Consider the following 18,586-nt stretch of genomic DNA (forward strand, 5'->3'; position numbering starts at 1 on the left):
AAGTTGCTGTTTGTTCAGATGCAAATGAAAGGCACTTTCTATTTCCTTGCTTCTACTATTCTCCCTCAGCTTAATTTGCCTTCAAGAGTGTCAGTAATAGCCTAGAATATGGAGATTGTAGAAAATAAATCAATAAACCTTGTGATACAAGTTTACAGCCTTTGACCATCTTCTTCATTTACACCCAGTCTGGTCTGGTAGAAGATTACCATCTATCCCTCCACCCCATCACAGGAATTCCACAACAGGGAGCACTTGTCACATTAGAGAATCAGAGGAAGAGTTAGCCAAAAGCTGTGTCTCCTTTTCAAATAATGCAGTACCTTGTCCACTGGCAGTGTTGGAGGTTGGGAGAATGGGCAGAGGAGTGATAAGGACTGCTCAAGCTTCAGTGTGCCACACCGAAGCCCCACATCCTGTGGACCCTACATCTCCCATGGTCAGAAGCTTCCAGGGCCTTGAAATCCCCAAGATGCGACAACCCCTCCCCACGGAATCACACACATCTCCATCAAAAAGTCAGATTTGCATTTTCTAGGCTTAACTCCTCTTACTCTCTGAATCAATGACTTTTTGTAGCTTTGTACATGCCAAGAGATTCAAACATTGAATTGAACTGTATGGGGAAATAGTGACTTTGTCCATGTAGCCCCATTGTCTCTTGGTGACTCCCTCTCGTACTGATAACAGGTGGGTCTGTGCTTGCTGCATTTTCCCCATCAGGGTTCTAGAGAGATCCTTGAGGAATTATGGGATCTTCTCTAATGTTCTCAGCTTGAGGCCTCATTCCAGCATATTTTCTACCACCCAGTCTTAATAACTATTTAGCTCTTTAGCATCATCTAACTAGAGCTCCTTAATATCTCCTCAGTGTCATTGGTACCATTTAATAGTGCCCCAGTATCATTCAACCAATTACTATCAATTAGACTTTGTGAAGGAATATTTACTGAGAAGTTGACATGAGAATAGACATAGAAGCTCAGATGGAAAGCTAGGTCACTGGCAGCAGAGTGGGTGCTGTTGCCTCTGCTCTCACATCTCTCTCCACCTGGAACATCAGAGCATCCTTTGTCTTGTTTAACCAAATGAGGTCAGGAAAGTGATAGGGGGATCTCTTTGGCCTTCTGGTTCCTTTGGATGTGTGCCCAGTTCTGGTCCAGCAGCCCTTCAAAAGTCCATTTCTTCTTCACCTCTTAAGCAGACAGGGAACAGTCATAGAATGTCTGTGGGAGCATTATACCAATTAAATAGGATTCTATCACTCTTAATACACTGGGCATACTCAGTGAGCTTTCGCTGGGTGGGCCTTTGCTCTGCTTTTCCCAGTTCAAATGTTTTTTCTCCTTTTGAAAATTGTTGGGGGTTTATTTTGAACATAATGTTCAAATGTTGATCCATGACAGTCCTTGGTAGTACCTGGCAGGCCTAAGCATTTTCCTTGCTCTTGTCTTGAATGTCTGACAGGAAGGAGTCTCACAGCAGCTGGTGTGGGAAGAGATTTGACCATCCCACATGTACACATGAAAAACACATTTATCCCCAAATAGAGTGATGCAGACCTTTGGAAACAAGCATTTCCCAATCCCCCTTCATGGTAGTGTCTTCCCTCTTTTTATCATTTCCAGTTTACTCTGGTTCATCATGTTTATACATAGTTGTTTCCACATTGTCTCCTCCATTGCTCTGTAAGCCTCTTGAGGGCAGGGACTGCTTTAGCTGGTCTTTGTATCCCCATGACTTAACATGCCTGGCACACATTAAGCACTTAATACATGTTTGTTGAATGGAACTGAATACAGGAAACACAAAGGCAAAGAAACTCCAGCTTTCTATCTCAGAAAGAAAGTTGGTCCCTACAGGGCTTCCCCGTACCATGTGAAACATACCTTGAAGGGAACTGAGGCCTCTAGGTAACTAGCAGTTACCCCTCACCCTCTGGTGAAAACCCAAAATCATCGAGGTGAAAACCCAAAATCATCGAGGTGAAAACTCTTTCATGATTCCCTCAGTGCATCAGGTCATCCAAACTGGGGTCTGGACAAAATTTCTAGATACCCCTTTCTACCCAGGGCACATTTCCACAAAGATTAAGCACTTAAGGTCGTTTATTTAGGATTTCTAGGTCAACAGAACAAACTTTGTTCTATGGACTTCCAATACTTAAGGGTCTTCCAACGAAGCAAAAAAGTATAGATCAATTTAAAAGTAGAAGAAAAATATGAATATTTATCAGTCAGTCACCAACATGTCATGGCCACAAAATCAATGCTTACAAAGAATTGAACCATACAACAGGTATCAGTACTTAAACATTCAACTATGCAAAAGTTGTCTAAGAGAACTTGTTTGATTTGTAAAGGAAGCAAACAGAAAAAAAAAAATGACTGTAAATTATAGCCTAAAACAAAAAGAGAAAAAAAAATGGCATTATGTCCAGTGGAATGAAAGTCTCCTTTGGAGAAGGGTGATGAGAGAAGTGCCTGTAGATGTCTCTTCTTCCTCCTTTCAAGGCACACCATGACAACCTCATGCTACATGTTGGGGACATCTCCCACAATCTGTGGGAAGCTCTTGTCACATTAGGAACGTACTAAACATCTCAGGGATAAAAGGATGAAGGACTTTCAGATATTGACCCAGGACATCATAATCCGTAGCAATACTTTGTCACTTCTTCTAACATCACATGATATTATATGTCCCGACATGAATTTCCTGTAGTGAGTGTCTGACAGTTTTCTAATTGGTTCTGTCATTTCTGGGAAGATAACTGAATTCTCTGTTATTTTTTTATATCAACCCTAGAAAAGATTGCTGTAGTACCTTTTCCTCCACCTATATCTGTCCTGTATATATTTCAACTCAAAACATAGAGGAGACAAATACATTTCATGATCTCACACACACATATATCCTTTTGTTATAGATACATAAATAGATATTTGGATGTTAAAATAAGTTGGCAGAACTATCTCAAGTTAATGAGAAGCAATGGTTCTTTATATGCAGTAGCCAGAATGCATACATATATAGGCTGAATACATGTATGCAGGTAGCCCACAAGAGAAACTACCAACTTCCTCTAAATCACCCCAATTTTCATGCCAATGTGCCCTTGCTCCAACAACTCTGGCTTATTCTCTTTACCAAACGTTGTCCCCCAGGTTACATAATATTGATATGGATCCTTTTCCTTATCCTGAAAACATTCTGTTTTTGAGGACATCCAGGGGACTTTTGTCACACAAGCCTGCAGTTTATCAGCAACTCTCCTCCTTTTCCTCTTTTACAACGTTGCTGTGTGGCACAAATTATTTCCCCTTATTTCAGCATTCCGTTACAGTCATAAACAAAATTTAACCCTTCAATCCTTTACCCTTTGAGCCATTTATAGTCTCACAATTTTCCAACAATTCCTAAAGTATTATTATTCTGAACAGCAATGGTGCACAGCTTACAGAATAGGAAATAGGTCCATAACATGCAGAACTAATGAAACCAACAATATTACAATTGGGGGAGTAAGGAGATGCACTTTAGTGGTAGTTTTAGTGGTGTCAACTCCTTTGGCAGTATCCATGATCTATTCCTTCAGGTGTCTAGTGAGTGCCTTCCGTGCATCTCTCAAGCCTCTGTGCATGTCCTCTTTGGCCATTCCTCAGGGGACTACCCCCCAGGATGGCCCCAACTCCGATCAAGATGCTCTCTACTACCCTTGGACCATCACCCATATTTCAGGTCACTTGTGGAGATTCTCTAAATGAGGCTGTTACAGCTTGGTAGTGACAAGACTTAACCTAATTTAGTAAAACCTGACTAAATCTAATCTGACTGGCCTACCGGTAAATAGATCACATGGTGAAAACCACCTCAGACTTTTTGGAGCTAACTTTATAAGGAACAGAGGTAGAGGAAGAAGATCAGAGTGGGTTCCCAATAAGGCACCTTATTTTTTCCATCCCATTATAGCAATTTAGAGGTGGTGGAGCATTGCAGTAGAAAGATTCCTTATATTAAAAAAAAATCACTAGTTTTACCTGCCATGGTTAAAGAGATTTGTTATGAAAGGAAGAAGGAAGGACACAGTTATAATATCAAGACTAGCCCTCCAGGCCTAAGCCCAGGAGCACAGAATGATTTAGCATGATAACACATCTTGAGTTCTGTTTGATTTCATGTAAGAGTTATAGTTTTTGGAACAGTCAGTTATGTAGAAAGATGGTGTCTCCATGGGATCAGTTGAGACCAGCACAGCTTGGGCATTCCCTTAAGTGCCCTAAAGCCTCAATGGGGGCAGTTTGAGGCAACTACACAGATTCCCCCTCTTAAGCCTTGATGGGGGCTGTTCAAGGCGCCCACAGCATTCCAGCTTGTGTATTCACCCTAAGGGGGTCCTCAGTCATTGACCAGTGCCCACTTGCATTATAGGGCAACAGGCAAAGAAGGTATATTGTCAGCAATAGCCTCACAATTTTACCTTACTTCACCTCTATAGCTGCTGTGACTGCACAGTAGAAACTGTTTTGAACCATGATTGTGAGAACTTGTATCTAACACCTGGGAAGTAGAAATTGTTATGGCCTTGGATCCTGGGAAGAAAACTCTAAGAGAATAACAAAAAATCCACTTTACACACATTAAACTTCACCTTCCCTACACACACCTATGTTTAGATCCAGTATAGGAGATCCAGAAGGAGCAGTCAGAGCAGTATGAGTGTTGTGTTTTGGGGTGCTGGGAACCCTGAAATTCAAGGATATAGGGGGTCTACCTGGAAAGAATTTGACCTTTCAATTCAAGCCTTTCAGTCAAAGTAGAGAGGATACATTCTAAGTAGAAGCAGGATATATTCTAAGTAAATCTGCACAATTTAATGAGGATGGGACTGATGATCACATACAAAAAATTGATAAAGGGTCTGTGAAGAGATCATGAAGGGATTAAGGAGAGGTAAGTAGACAGGGAGGGGGCAGGTGAAGCGGGAAAGGATCTAGGTGGAATTGAGGAGTTTCAAGTAAGTTAATTAAGTCATCAAAGTGGGCTGAAGTGGGCCAGATGCCTCAGGCTGGATGCCAGATATTGGATTATGTGGGAAAATTCAGAGTCCAGATCCCATCACCCATCAGGAGGAAAACCAGGAGAGAGGATGCATCCTGAAAACCTAGAGAGAGAAAAGAGCATCTGTATCCAAGAGGAAAAAGTAATCAACAGTGTCAAAGGTTGCAGAGACATTAAGGGAATGAGGATTGAGAAAGGGCCACTGGATATGACAAGAAAAAGATCATTGGTAACTCTGGAGAGAACCATTTTGGTTGAATAAGGTTGGAAGCCATCTTGTCAGGGTTAAGAAGAGGGTGAGAGCAGAGAAAGTGGAGACAATTATTGTAGACAATCTTTTTGAGTTTAGCTACAAAAGGCAGAAAAGATGGTTAGTAAGGATGGAAGGATGGATGAACTCCTTGACAGAATGGACTGACTTTTACTTTTCTTTGTCTTCCCAGTGATGAGCACAGTGCCTGGCACATAGTAGGTGCTCAATCAATGCTAGTTGACTTAAGTTGACAGCTTCTATTTGTATCACTGGTTTTTATCATTAGTACACAATATGTTGTAAGAACTTTGTAGGTGCTTTTACAATCTATTATTTATCCGCTTTGCTTAAACTCATTCCCCATTGATCAGCATTCTCCCTCAGTTTCTTATTCTCTGGATGCCAGTCTTTGCAAAAAAAGAAAAACTTAAAGTTCTCTTTAGATATCCTACTAAATCCCAGACTACTAAAATACCCTTTCAACCTTTATGCTGCCTGCTCACTTCCACCCACTCAATGCTACCCAATCCCCAATGTTCCACTCCTTCCACTGAGTCATCTGTACCCCCCCTCCAAAAATTAATCATTCTCCTTTCCTTTTAAATCTTATGCTTCTACCATTATCTCTCTCACTGATGCCTGGACCAACATGGATGATACTGCACCCTTGGTCAATTTTCCAGTACAGATTATACCTTCTCTCATAACTTCCTCCCTCCATCCTGGTCCTGAAGGTAGAGTACAGTACTCCTAGTTCTCCATTTTTGCTTCTAGATACTGTCTTTCATCATAAAACCACCTCTTCTCCTTTGATTTGGATTCTTTCCTGCTTCTTATCCAGTTGAGATCCTTATTCACATTACCTCTTCAGGATATGCCCGATTTATATTGTTGCAGTTTGGGGGTTCAGGGATCCCCAAAATGTGAGTGTACAGGAGGATCTGCCTTGAAAGAATTTGAGTACTCAAACCTTCCTTTAGTCAAAGTAGTGGGGCTTATTAATATCACCATTAGGAGTGGGAAGAGTTCCTAGTGAGTCTGCAGATTTGATGAGGATGGGACTGATATTTATCTCCAAAAATACTTTGAGAACATCTGGATGTGATTAAGGAGTGGTAAACAGCTTGTGGTAGGCCAGGTGCAAGAGTGAAAACACCTAGATGGGATTAAGGAGTATCAAGTAAGCTAAGCAAGTAATCTAGGTGGGCTGGTTGTGTCGAAACTGCTATAACACTACTGGGAGAATTTGGAAGCTTCAGAGAATCAGACTTAGTAATAATAAATAAACAAACAAATGAACAAATAGATAACTGAATGGATAAGTACATAAAATAATGACAGCAAACATTTATTGGAGCCTATTATATGCCTGGTGGCATGTAGGGTATGTCAGGAAAGACTAGTACCTCTGGTATACAGGCTGCTGAGCCTTTTTCAGGGAGCTTTCCACCTTTGCTGTCTACCTCATCCACCTGTCACCTGTGGCTCCAAGAAGCTGCAGCATGTGCAGCACTGGGTAGAGAGGCTAAACCAGGTTGAGTGTAAGCAAGTGGTCTGAAAGCTGTCTGTGAGTTGGGGGGTGTCTACCCCAAGCATAGGAAGACCTCCTCAGGTACAATGGACAGATGAGAACAGTGTGTTCCAATGGCCGTGAAGGTGGTAATGCAGGTGCTGTGGAGCACTTAGAGCTTGGTTAGACATCAAAGACGCCAAGGTCATCCACTGCATCTCATGCCATCACCACTCATCTTGGCTCTGCTCTGGCACTGGACTGTGAGGACTCTGGAAGAGAGAATAAAGACGATGATTTTGTGCAACTGTGCCTCACTTCAATCCAAAGTATGCAGGAATCAAGAGACATCACCTAGACCATTTTCCAGTTTCTCTTTCTTTTATTTTTAATTTATGGAACAAAACAAGAATTTCCAGAACATACCACAACAAAAAAGGTGATTTCATGTGAAACTGCAAATCTACTATGCACAAAATGCTGTTCTCTTTTTTTTTTTAAAAGGCAATTGGGGTTAAGTGATTTGCCCAGGGTCACACAGCTAATAAGCGTCAAGTGTTTGGTCTGAGGCCGGATTTGAACTCAGGTCCTCCTGACTGCAGGGCCAGTGCTCTTTGCACTGTGCCACCTTGATGCCCCTGTTCCTTTTAAATATGCAAAATTATCATGCCATTTTCTTTTCCCCCCCACCCTTCTGCCCTAGAGATGGCTACACAAATGGGTGTACGTGTGTAAAATTATTGTATACATATTTCCATTTATCCATTCTTTCTCTGGATGCAGATAGCATCTCTCTTCACATGATTTTATAGTTAATTTGGGTATCTACAATAGACAAAATAACATTCACTCAAAGTCATTTTTAAAACAATATTGCTGTTACTGTATACGATGTTTTCTCGGTTCTGCTCCTTTCATTCTCCATTATTTTGTGTAACTTTTTCTAGGTTTTTCTAAAATCGCTGAGCTCATAATTTCTTAAAGTGCAGTAGTATCCTGTCACAACCATATAGCCCAAGTTGTTCAGCCATTCTCCAGTTGATGGGCATCCCTGCAATTTCCAGTTCCTCGCCACCACAAGGAGAGCTGCTATAAATGTTTTAGAACATATTGGTTCTTTTCTTTTCCCTTACTCTCATTTTATACTTAACTTTGCTATCTATCTCCTGTTTAGTAATAAATTGTTCACTTCTCCATAAGTGTGATAAGTAATATGTTCCACGTTATCTTAATTTTCTTGTAAAATCTCTCTTTACACCTAGATCATGTCTCCATTTTGACCTTATCTTGGTAAATGGTGTGAGATATCAGTCCATACTCAGTTTCTTCCACACTGCTTTCCAGTTTTCCCAACATTTTTTACTCACACAAAGAATTATCCAGGTATTTTAAGTCATTATACTTGTCAACTATGAGGTTATTATGTTTATTTGCTGCTGTAAACTGTATTTCTACTCTATTCCAATGATCTACCTTTCTATTTCTTAGCCAGTATCAGATAGTTTTGATAATTTCTGCCTTATAGTTTAAGACCTGGTACTGGTAAGCCTTCTCCCTTTACATTTTTTTTCATTATTTCCTTTGATATTCTTCAGTTTTGGTTCCTCCAAATGAGCTTTGTTGATATTTTTTTCTAATTCAGCTGAATAATTTTTTGGTAATTTAATTGGGATGGCACTGAATATATAAAGTAGTGCAAGTGAAATGTCATTTGTATTATATTGGTCCTGCCTACCCTTGAAAAATTAATTTTTCTGTAATTACTTATATCTTATTTGTTTTAGATATAAAATTTTTTTACAACTTTGTTTACATAGTCCCTGGGTTTGTTTTGGCATGTGTATTCCTAGGTATGTTATGTATTGTCTATAGTTATTTCAAATTGGGTATTCTTTTACTATCTCTTCTTACAGAGTATTGTTTGTGTTATATAGGAATGCTGATGATTTAGGTGAACTTACTTTATACCCAGCTACTTTGCTAAAATTAATTCTTTCAACTAACTTTTTAGTTGTCTTTTGGATTTTTCAAGAATATCATCATATTGTCTGAATAAAGAGATAGTTTTATTACAACATTCCCTACTCTGATTCCTTCAATTTCTTTTTCTTCTCTTCTTCCTATTGCTAGGATTTCTAATACTATATTGAATAATATTGGTGACAGTGAGCATCCATGTTTCCTACCTGATCTTTATGGCATGCCTTCTGGCTTTTCCTCATTAAAAATAATGCTTGCTGATGGTTTTAGATTTTTTAAATTAATTTAAGGAAAAATTCATTTATACCAGTACTTTCAAGTTTTTTTTAGTAGAAATGAATGTGAACTTTATCAAAAGCTTTATCTGCCTCTATTGATATAATCATATAATTTAAAAATTATTATTGATATAACCCATCATGTTAATAGTTTTTCTTATGTTAAATCATCCCTGCATTCCTGGTATAAATCCTACTTGAGCATAATGTATAATATTTCTATTTTTTACATTTTACCATCCACACCCCTGCACACAGGCAGCCCAGACCATAGGGTCATCTTCTCATTGGAAGCAGCAGTGGGATTCAGCAGCCCTCTGGATGTCTGAACAGTATTTTAAGGATAAAACTTCTCACCTCCTGGTGTGAAGAAGGGGCCAGAAAAGGTGCCCTAAAAATTGTCTGCTTACCCAATCCTGGCCCATTTATTGTGGCAGGTGGAGATCCTGACCTGTTGAACACACACAAAAAAAGATACAAAAACTTCTGCAAAGATGATTGTACTTCCCATCAGTACATGGAATATCTTCACACTTATGGACCACAAAATCCAGTAGACCTAAAAGACGAACACCTCTTGTTGTGAGAGAACTCAGGAAGGATCATGTCCACATAGCAGCCCTGAGTGAGATAATGCTGGCAAAGAAAGGCCAGCTTACTGAAGTCAGAGCTGTCTACACATTTTTTGGAGTGGCTTCAGTGAAGGGCAGTGCCATGAAGCTGGTGTAGGTTTTGTGTTAGGGATCTGTAGGACGTTGAAGGCCACAGGCTGTTCATGAGACTTCGCTGATGGGCGGAGGCTCCTCTCGGGTGTAAGTACATCAGCAGAACTTCCTGGTTCAGTGCTCCTTCCCACGGACTCTGCACCCTCTGATCAGCAGTTTTAGAGTGGAGAAAAGTCAGCAGATGTAGAGGACCACAGGTGAGTAGGACTCTGACTTTGATGGCTATATAAGCCCTCTCAGCCTGCTCCTTCGCCTGGATCGGTTCTCCACTCCCCAGAAAGAAGGGCACCTAGGCAAGCTCAACCATAAACAATGTTGCTAGCTCAAGCACAGCTAGCTCTAGCACAAACATGTATCAAGCATTGCTAGCTCATGTATCAAGTATTGGGACATTCCAAAAAAGAAGTACATGGTGTTTTCACGGGAACAGCCCAGGAGAAGGACACAGCCAGGATAATGTTGCAAAGACATGTGCTTGTTGATACATTAATTGGTATTCCCATGAGAAAAATCCTCGGTGTTGCCTGTTGGTAAAGAGATGTAAACTTTGTTGCTTTGTCCACTGTTACACTGGGGTATGTTCCCATGAGTCAGAGATATAAAAACGCTGTGCTGTGCCTTGAATAAACGGAGTTGCTTCCATCTTATCTCCCGCCTTTTCAATGCGTTCGGAGATAGAAGATTAAAGCTGGACTTTATTCTTCAAGGCAGCCCATGAATCCTAGGTACTGAGCTAGTCGCGATGGTTTTGCAATCAGAACTAATCTAGTCAGCAAGCTTGTATGCCTCCCCAAAGGAGTGAGCTAAAGGCTCATGACAATGCAATTGCCACTTGCTGGAAAATACCATGTGACCATCATTGGTGCTTATGTTCTCACCATGATAAACCCTGATGAGGTGAAAAAAAAAGTTTTTGAAGACCTAGAGACTCTTCTCACATTGAGATGTGCCAAAAGAGGACAAGCTTGTGATTCTGGGTGACTTTAACGCTAGAGTATGCACAGTCTATCAGAAATGGCAGAGAGTTTTTGGGAGGAATGGAATTGGAAACAACAATAGCAATGGTCACTTATGACTGAGGACTTGTGCATCTCATGACCTCGTCATCACCAACACTCTCTTCCACTTACCCAAAATACAACAAAGCTTCCTGGATTCACCCTTGGCGTTTAATAGACTATGTCATTGTAAGGAGATGAGACAGACAGGATGAGAGAGTGGTGAAGGCAATGTGCGGTGCAGGGTCCTAGATTGATTATAGACTCATTTTCTCCAAGCTAAATGTTTGCATTCAACAAAATTGGCGGTCTCAAGGCAAAGTGATTGAGAGAATTAATGTCAACATATTAGAGCTTTTCTCTGAGTATGAACAGTTGCTAACTTGGAGGGAAAGTTAAGCCCACACACAGTTGTCAACACAGGAACAGAAAAATGAGTGGGTAACTTTCAGAGATTTGGTGTATAGAAGTGCATTTGCTCATATGGATCAGAACACTCACAAACACCAAGATTGGTTTCATGAAAATGACGGGGAAATTCAGAAGCTGCTAAATGGAAAAATGAGAACTCCACAGGGTTTGCCAGCCGGATAGTTCATCAGTCTCTAAGCAGACATCATTTAATTCCATCAAAAGTAAAGTACAAATAAAGTTCAGAGAGATGTAGGATTCTTGGCTCAGTAAGAAGGCAGATGAAGTTCAGTTTTATGCTGATAGTAACAATCCAAAGTGCTTTTATGATGCCCTGAAGGCTATTTAAGGGCCAAAGATCTATGCTGCATCTCATCTACTCGGTGCTGATGGAGCCACATTGATTAGTGACAAGGACATGATCCTGGAGGGATGAGCTGAACACTTCCATAGTGTGTCCAGCTTGTCATCAATCGATGCTTCTGCACTGATTGACCTTCTATGTCAGGTTGAAGTCAATGCCTCTCTAGCTGAAATTCCAACTGAAAAAGAGGTTTCGAATGCCATCAGGCTCCTCTCATGTGGCAAAGCATGTGGTGCTGATTCTATTCCAGCTGAGATTTGCAAGGCAGGGGGTCCATTGCTCATGGAAAAGCTGACTGAAATTTTCCAAGTTATATAGCAAGAGCAGCTCATTCTCCAGGAATTCAAGGATGCCTCCATTGTCCATCTCCATAAAGGTAAGGGAAATAGATTGTCCTATGACAATCATTGGGAGGGCCCTCTCTCTTATTCATTGCTGGGAAGATTCTTGCCAGAGTCTCCCTTAATAGGATGATTCATCTCCTGGAAGAAGGTCATCTACCTGAGAGCCAATGTGGCTTCAGAAAGAGCCAGGAGCAGTTGATATGGTGTTTGCTGCCTGACAACTACAGGGGAAATGTCAGGAGCAGATAGCTCTCTGTACACAATATTTGTAGATCTAATGAAGGTCTTTGATACATCAGTTGATAAGGCTTACAGAAAACTATATCAAAATTTGGTTGCCCAGAGAAGTTCATCTATTTTACGTCAATTTCAGGATGGCATGCTTGCCCAGATTCTGGATAATGGATAATGCTCTCACATTCTCCCAGTCACCAATGGAGTGAAACAAGGCTGTGTGCTTGCTCCCATGCTTTTTAGCATGCTGTTTTCAGAAATGCTGTCACACACCTTCTCTGAGGATGAACAGGCTATCAAGGTCAGCTGTTGCACTCATAGTAAATTATTCAATTTGAAAAAGCTACAAGCCAAGACTAATGTGGAGGGACAGTTGGTACATGACTTTTTGTTTGTAGGTGATTGGGCACTCAGTGCAGCCTCTGAAGCTGAGATACAACAAAGTGTGGGTTTATTCCCTGCTGTTTGTGCTAATTTTGGCCTAACAATTAACACCAAGAAAATACAGGTTGCACCTAGGATAAAATTCAACCTCCTAAGTTTGGCACTTAAAACTCTTTACCTTCTGTCTCAAGCTTACCTTCCCTGAATGTTTTCTCATTAATTCCTTTCCCTCAGTATCTTCAGGTCAAACTGGATTCTTGGCTACTCTTTGAATTTGGCATTCCATCTCCTTTCATAACCTTTATACATCTATCCCCTCTGCCTAGAGCAAACTGTGTTCTTAGTTGTGCCTCTTAGAATTGTTGGCTTCTTCCTAGTCCCAAGTCAATTGTCATTCACTCTAGGAAGCCCTTAGGGGAGTGAGGATACTGAGCAGTTGCGATTTGTCCATGGTTGCACAGCTCCTGTATGCCAGAGGTAGAGCTTAAACACAGGACTTACTGAGTCCTAGGCCAGCGTCTTCTTCTATACAAAAGGCTGCTAGTAAATTTTGATTAAATTTGGAAGTCATATGAACTTCCTCAGGTAATTTTTTTTACCTCGTCTTTCATAGTGGTTGTTACATCACAAGATATAATTATTTTCACCTTCATCTGGTTTTGCAAATAATTATCAAGTACTTCAGTATCTTAGAAACAAAAATCCTTCAACACAATGTTTCCTGATGCCTTTTGTCACAAGGTAAAACTAACTCTACCAGCCCCTTCAGTTTAACTCCTCAAGGAGAACTTATGAAGCATCCTTCCACATAATTATGCCTTTCTTATGTCTTCTGCTTTTTTATGATAAGAATTTCAGAAATGATGATTCATTTCCTCTACAAACATGTTCACTAGGTTACTGGATGACGATATCAAATTTAGAATACTAAGTATATCATGTTCACAGATAACCTAAAAACTATTACTATTAACACATTTGACTGCTTTTCAAATAATAATAAAGTTAGCTTTTACAAAGCATTAAAAAAAAAGAACTTTGAAATTCATTGCAAGACATGGGAGACACTGGCACATGATTGCCTAGCATGGTGCGTGCTCAAGAGAAGGTACTGTACTCTATCAGTAAAGCAGAATTGAAGTAGCTCAAAAGAAATGTGAGATGCACAAACTTGGAGAAGCTATCCCCAAACATTCACATTGACTATTTGTGTCTGACCTGTGGCAAAGTGTTCCAAGCTTGTATTGGTCTGATCATCCATGGTCAGACACTCTGTACCTTAGCTAATGTAGTCATGTCATTTTGGTCCTCTTTGAAAATGAAGGACAACAACCATCATATGCCAGGCACAGTGCTAAGTACTGTACAAATATCATCTCATTGAGCCTCACAGCAACTTACTGAGGAAACAGAGCCAGGCAGGGGTGAAGTGACTTGCTCAAATTCACTCATGTAGGAAATATCTGAGGTCAGATCTGACCTCAAGTCTTCCTGACTCGAGGTCCAGTGATCTCTCCCCTTCACTCACTCCCTGCCTCTAGATTCTGTGGAATATTATCTTCAATTAGCAGATGAGGAAATATTAACCCAGAGAAGTCAATGCATTGACCCAATGTCCAATTGTCCAGGTACTAAGTGGCTGATCTAACAGTGGAAACCACATCTTCTGAGTCCTAAACCAGGACTCTCTGGATCACAATAGTGCCTTCTGTCACTGACGCTGGAGTCTGACTTGACTCTCCAGATCTAATCAGACCATGTCATTTTCCTCCTCAGGGAATTCCTATTGCCTCTAGAATTCATGTACACTTTTCTGCTTTGTAATTAAAGCCCTCTCTACCTAGTTCCAATCTACTTTTCCAGGCTTTAATATTCATTACAATCTTCCACAAAATTCAGAGTCCTGCTTAATAGGCCTTTCTGCTGGTCCACCAACACAGGACTCCATCCCCTGTCACCAAAGCTATGCACAGGCTGTGCTCACCTCTACCTCTAGTAATGTAAAATTTCTTTCAGAATTCTTCTCAACCTGATACCTTCTACATGAAGCCCTCCCTCATCCCCTTCCCACAAATAACCTGCCATTAATTGTGTTTATATTTAGATGTATTTATGTTGTCTCCCCATAGAATGTAAGCTGCTTGAGGACAAGTTCTTTCCCTTGGCTCTCTGGGTTCCCAATCTGTAGCACAGCACCGGGAACATCGAAAGTGCTTAAGAGAAGCTGATTGGTTAACTGACAGCATCAGTATCTGATTTTGAACACTGAGTCAGCTCTCACTCTGATATTTCCCCTCATCTTCCATCATCTTCCTTGAACTCTTGTGGAAGTTTTGGGAAGTTCACATGGATTGCATTGTGGAGTCCCAAATCTACTCTCTCATCACACCTCATTTTTCTTTCCCTACAAAAATTTCTTCTGAGCTCTATGTTCACCTTGTATGGCGGTCAGCCTTCCCTCCCAGCTCTGTAGGATTTCCCTGTGTTTCCCCTGAGTTCAAGTCTATGTTTGAGAAAATTCAAGGCCATGCCCTTTATATCTGTCATTATTGCTAGGTGTCCGACTTCATTTCCATTAGAATACTTCCTATTCCCCTAGAAGAGGTCACAGGAAAGCTTACATATTTCTTTCGTTTTTCAAACTGAGAGACTAGACCTAAGACTGAGGAAGCAACTCTACAATGAATATTTCTGAGGAAGAAAGAAGCAAAAAGATGTGACTCTGCTTATGGAGAAATAGAAACATGTGAGGACTAGTTGTGGAGGCATCAGGAAAGTAGGATTCACCTTTGCAGCATTTTATGTTCACTCAATTTAGTAAAATGCCACAAATGTACCCTGGAGAAAAAACTTTCTACATGCACTGAGGAGAGGAAAGCTTTTGGTAAAAGCTCAAGTGTTATTTTACATCAGAGAATTCATGTTAGAGAACAACCTTATAAATGCAATAACTATGGGAAAGCCTTCAGTAGGAGTTCAAATCTTATTGCACATCAGAGGATTCATACTGGGGAGAAACCTATAAATGGAATAACTGTGAGAAAGCTTTCATTAAGAGCTCAAAACTTATTTTACATCAGCTTATTCACAATGGAGTGAAATCCTATAGATGTGTAGAATATGGGAAAGCCTTCAATCAAAGGTCGGCCCTTAATGTGCATCAGAGGACTCATACTGAGGAAAGACCTTATAAGTGCAATGACTGTGGGAAAACCTTCATTAAAAGCTCAAGATTTATTTTACATCAGGTTATTCACACTGCAGAGAAACCTTATAAATGTGAAGAATATAGAAAAGGATTCAATTAGAGAACAAATCTTGTTTTACATCAGATTGTTCACACTAGACAGAAACCTCATAAATGTGAAGAATGTGGGAAAGGCTTTTGGTCATAGGTCAATTCTTCTTGTACATGGGAGAATTCATACTGAGCATAGACCTTATATATGCACTGACTGTGGGAAAACCTTCAGGTTTTCAAAAGCTCAGGACCTGTTTTACATCAGAGAATTCATAAGAATGAGAGGCCTTATAAGTGTGATGAATGTGGAAAAGCCCTCAGTCACAGTTCAGACCTTCATGTACATCAAAATGTGCACACTGTTGAGAAGTCTTATAAATGTGTTGATTATGGGAAAGCAATCAGAATTCAAAATTGCACACCACAGAATTCATACTCATGAAAATTCTGATAAATGTAGTGACTAAAGGAAGGCCTTCAGGAATAGCTCAACATTTATATTCTCTCAGAAGGTTAATACTAGAGAGAGGTCATCCAATTGTCAGGAATGTGGAAAAGGGTTCTATATGCATCTAATATATCCAATGATATGTTGATCATTATAGAAATAGGACTAAATGAATGTCATACATATATTATTCATGTGACAAAGATTCAGATCAAAATATAAGTCTTTTTCAACATCATAAAATTCATATAGAGGGGAAAAACTTAGCTACGTATACAGATACACACATATAATTCAAATTGATTTTCACTGAATGTGTTTCTTGTAAGCAACATAATAAGGAACTCTATTTCTTATTTCATTCTGTAACTCATTGTAGATTTAATAAAATATTTTAAACCACTCACACTTGTTTTCACTAATATATTTGATTTTTCTGTTACTTATTCCTAATTTTATAAGAAATTGATATTTATCTTCATCTTTATATATTTCAAACTAGGTTGTGTTTACCAGTTTGAATGTTGCCTTATCCAAATGCTAGCATTGTCATTCTGTCCTATGAGAGCATATGTTTTTATGGAATTGTTCCTTTTTTGTTAAACTAGAGTTATGGTTATTATTTGCTACATTGATTTTCAGACATCAAAATCAGAATCTTTTGTTTCTGGAAACATTCTTATTTTAATGAGAAAATTCAAACCATTACTATCTATTGTAGGAAATAAAAATCCAATTTACTTTCTAAAATTTTCCTGTTGCTTTTAATAATTACATCATTCTTCTACAGAATAGCTGTATAACAAGGAAGAGAAAGAGACTGGTTAATAGCCAGAACAATGGCATGCTGCCAGAAAGGCTAAGGCCTCTATTGGTGTGCACACAGTGTCAGAAGAAGTCCATATACACGTTGGGCGGACTTTCTGTGCAGGGCTGAGAAGGAAGGGATGAGTTTGGATCTGCGGCATTCTGAGCAGTTAAGGATACGGATAACGGTGACTATCCATGATGATGGATAAAGAGGACAAGGTGTTCAAGGAAAGTACACATTAAGTGATAATGGAGGCAACACTGTTTTGAGTGATACTGTGGTCTAGTGTGTAACCAACCATCCCCACGGGAGGCTAAGGCATAGTTGAGATGCACTGAACCGTTAATTTTAATGTCAGGAGGCTAAAGCAATGGGAGGCCAGCCTGTGGGAGGGGCAGCACCATGTTTATTGCTGTCGCCTAGAGTGGGAGGAGGGATTGAGTTGGAGAAGAAGATGGTGATTTGGGCACTGGAATCCAAGGGAGAAGAGAGAATGGCTCTCACTTGTTTTTATTTCACAGAACATCATAATGCTTACTGTTTGTTATGTAAGTTGCTTTTGGTGGTGCCCTTTGTCCCCACATGAAGCATCAGTTGTGTCTGGGAGACAGTTTTGTCAGAAATTCTCCTAATGTTCTCTGTCACGGCTGGTGAGTTGATACATAAAGATGAAGAAAATGGTTCCCAATTGGGAGCAAGCTTCCCAGGCCTTCCATATCATCCAGGTGAAAATTCCTAGAAGTCCTTTGCACAGCCCTCCCTCGCTTCCATCCAATTCACTTGCGAGTCACAGCATCATCTTCCTGATGTCATGGTCCTCTTCCAGAATGAAGGATGAACAACAACAACATCGAGGGCAGGGACTGTCTTTTGTCTCTTTTTGTATCCCCCGTACCTAGCAGAGTGTCTGGCACCTACCGGGCTCTTTTAATGAGCTGAATTAAACAGTGCTCCCCTATCCAAACACACACGCTTTTCAGTTCCTTTGAATGTGATATAATTCTCCCATTATAATGTAAGCTCCTGGAGGGTAGGGATTGTCTTGCTTTGTTGCTACTTTTGGTTTCCCTTTGCTAAGCACAGTGACTGCCATGGAAGAATCATCTACCAAGTGCTCTAGCTGTTTACCTAAAGCTCATAATAAGGTTTTTTCATCCATTCATAACAACTGGATCTGAGAGGAATAGACGTAGAAATAATCACTGAATTCATAGAAGCTATTGAGGTTGCCAAGAGAGGGAGTTTGGAGAGAGAAGAGAAGAGAGCCCACAGCAGAGCAGGACCCCTCCCCAGAAGGGGCTGGAGCCTGGATGACAATTCACCTGAGACTGAGAAGGAACAGTCAGAGAGGGAGGAGAAAGAGGGAGGAGAAAGATGGAGGAGAATCCCAGGAGAGCTGCTTGTCAGGCACTGGTCCTCACATTCTAGGTACATAGACTTGTGTTTTTGTGACTTTGTTTTTAAGCTACATGGGAAAATGGCATTTCTGCAACATCCCAGAAAGACAGGGTGCTTGTCTCTGAGAGCCCTGGAAAGCCAACCTT

Source organism: Phascolarctos cinereus, unplaced genomic scaffold (assembly GCF_003287225.1).
Source record: "Phascolarctos cinereus isolate Bilbo 61053 unplaced genomic scaffold, phaCin_HiC Scaffold_726;HRSCAF=1367, whole genome shotgun sequence".
NCBI classification, from domain to species: domain Eukaryota; kingdom Metazoa; phylum Chordata; class Mammalia; order Diprotodontia; family Phascolarctidae; genus Phascolarctos; species Phascolarctos cinereus.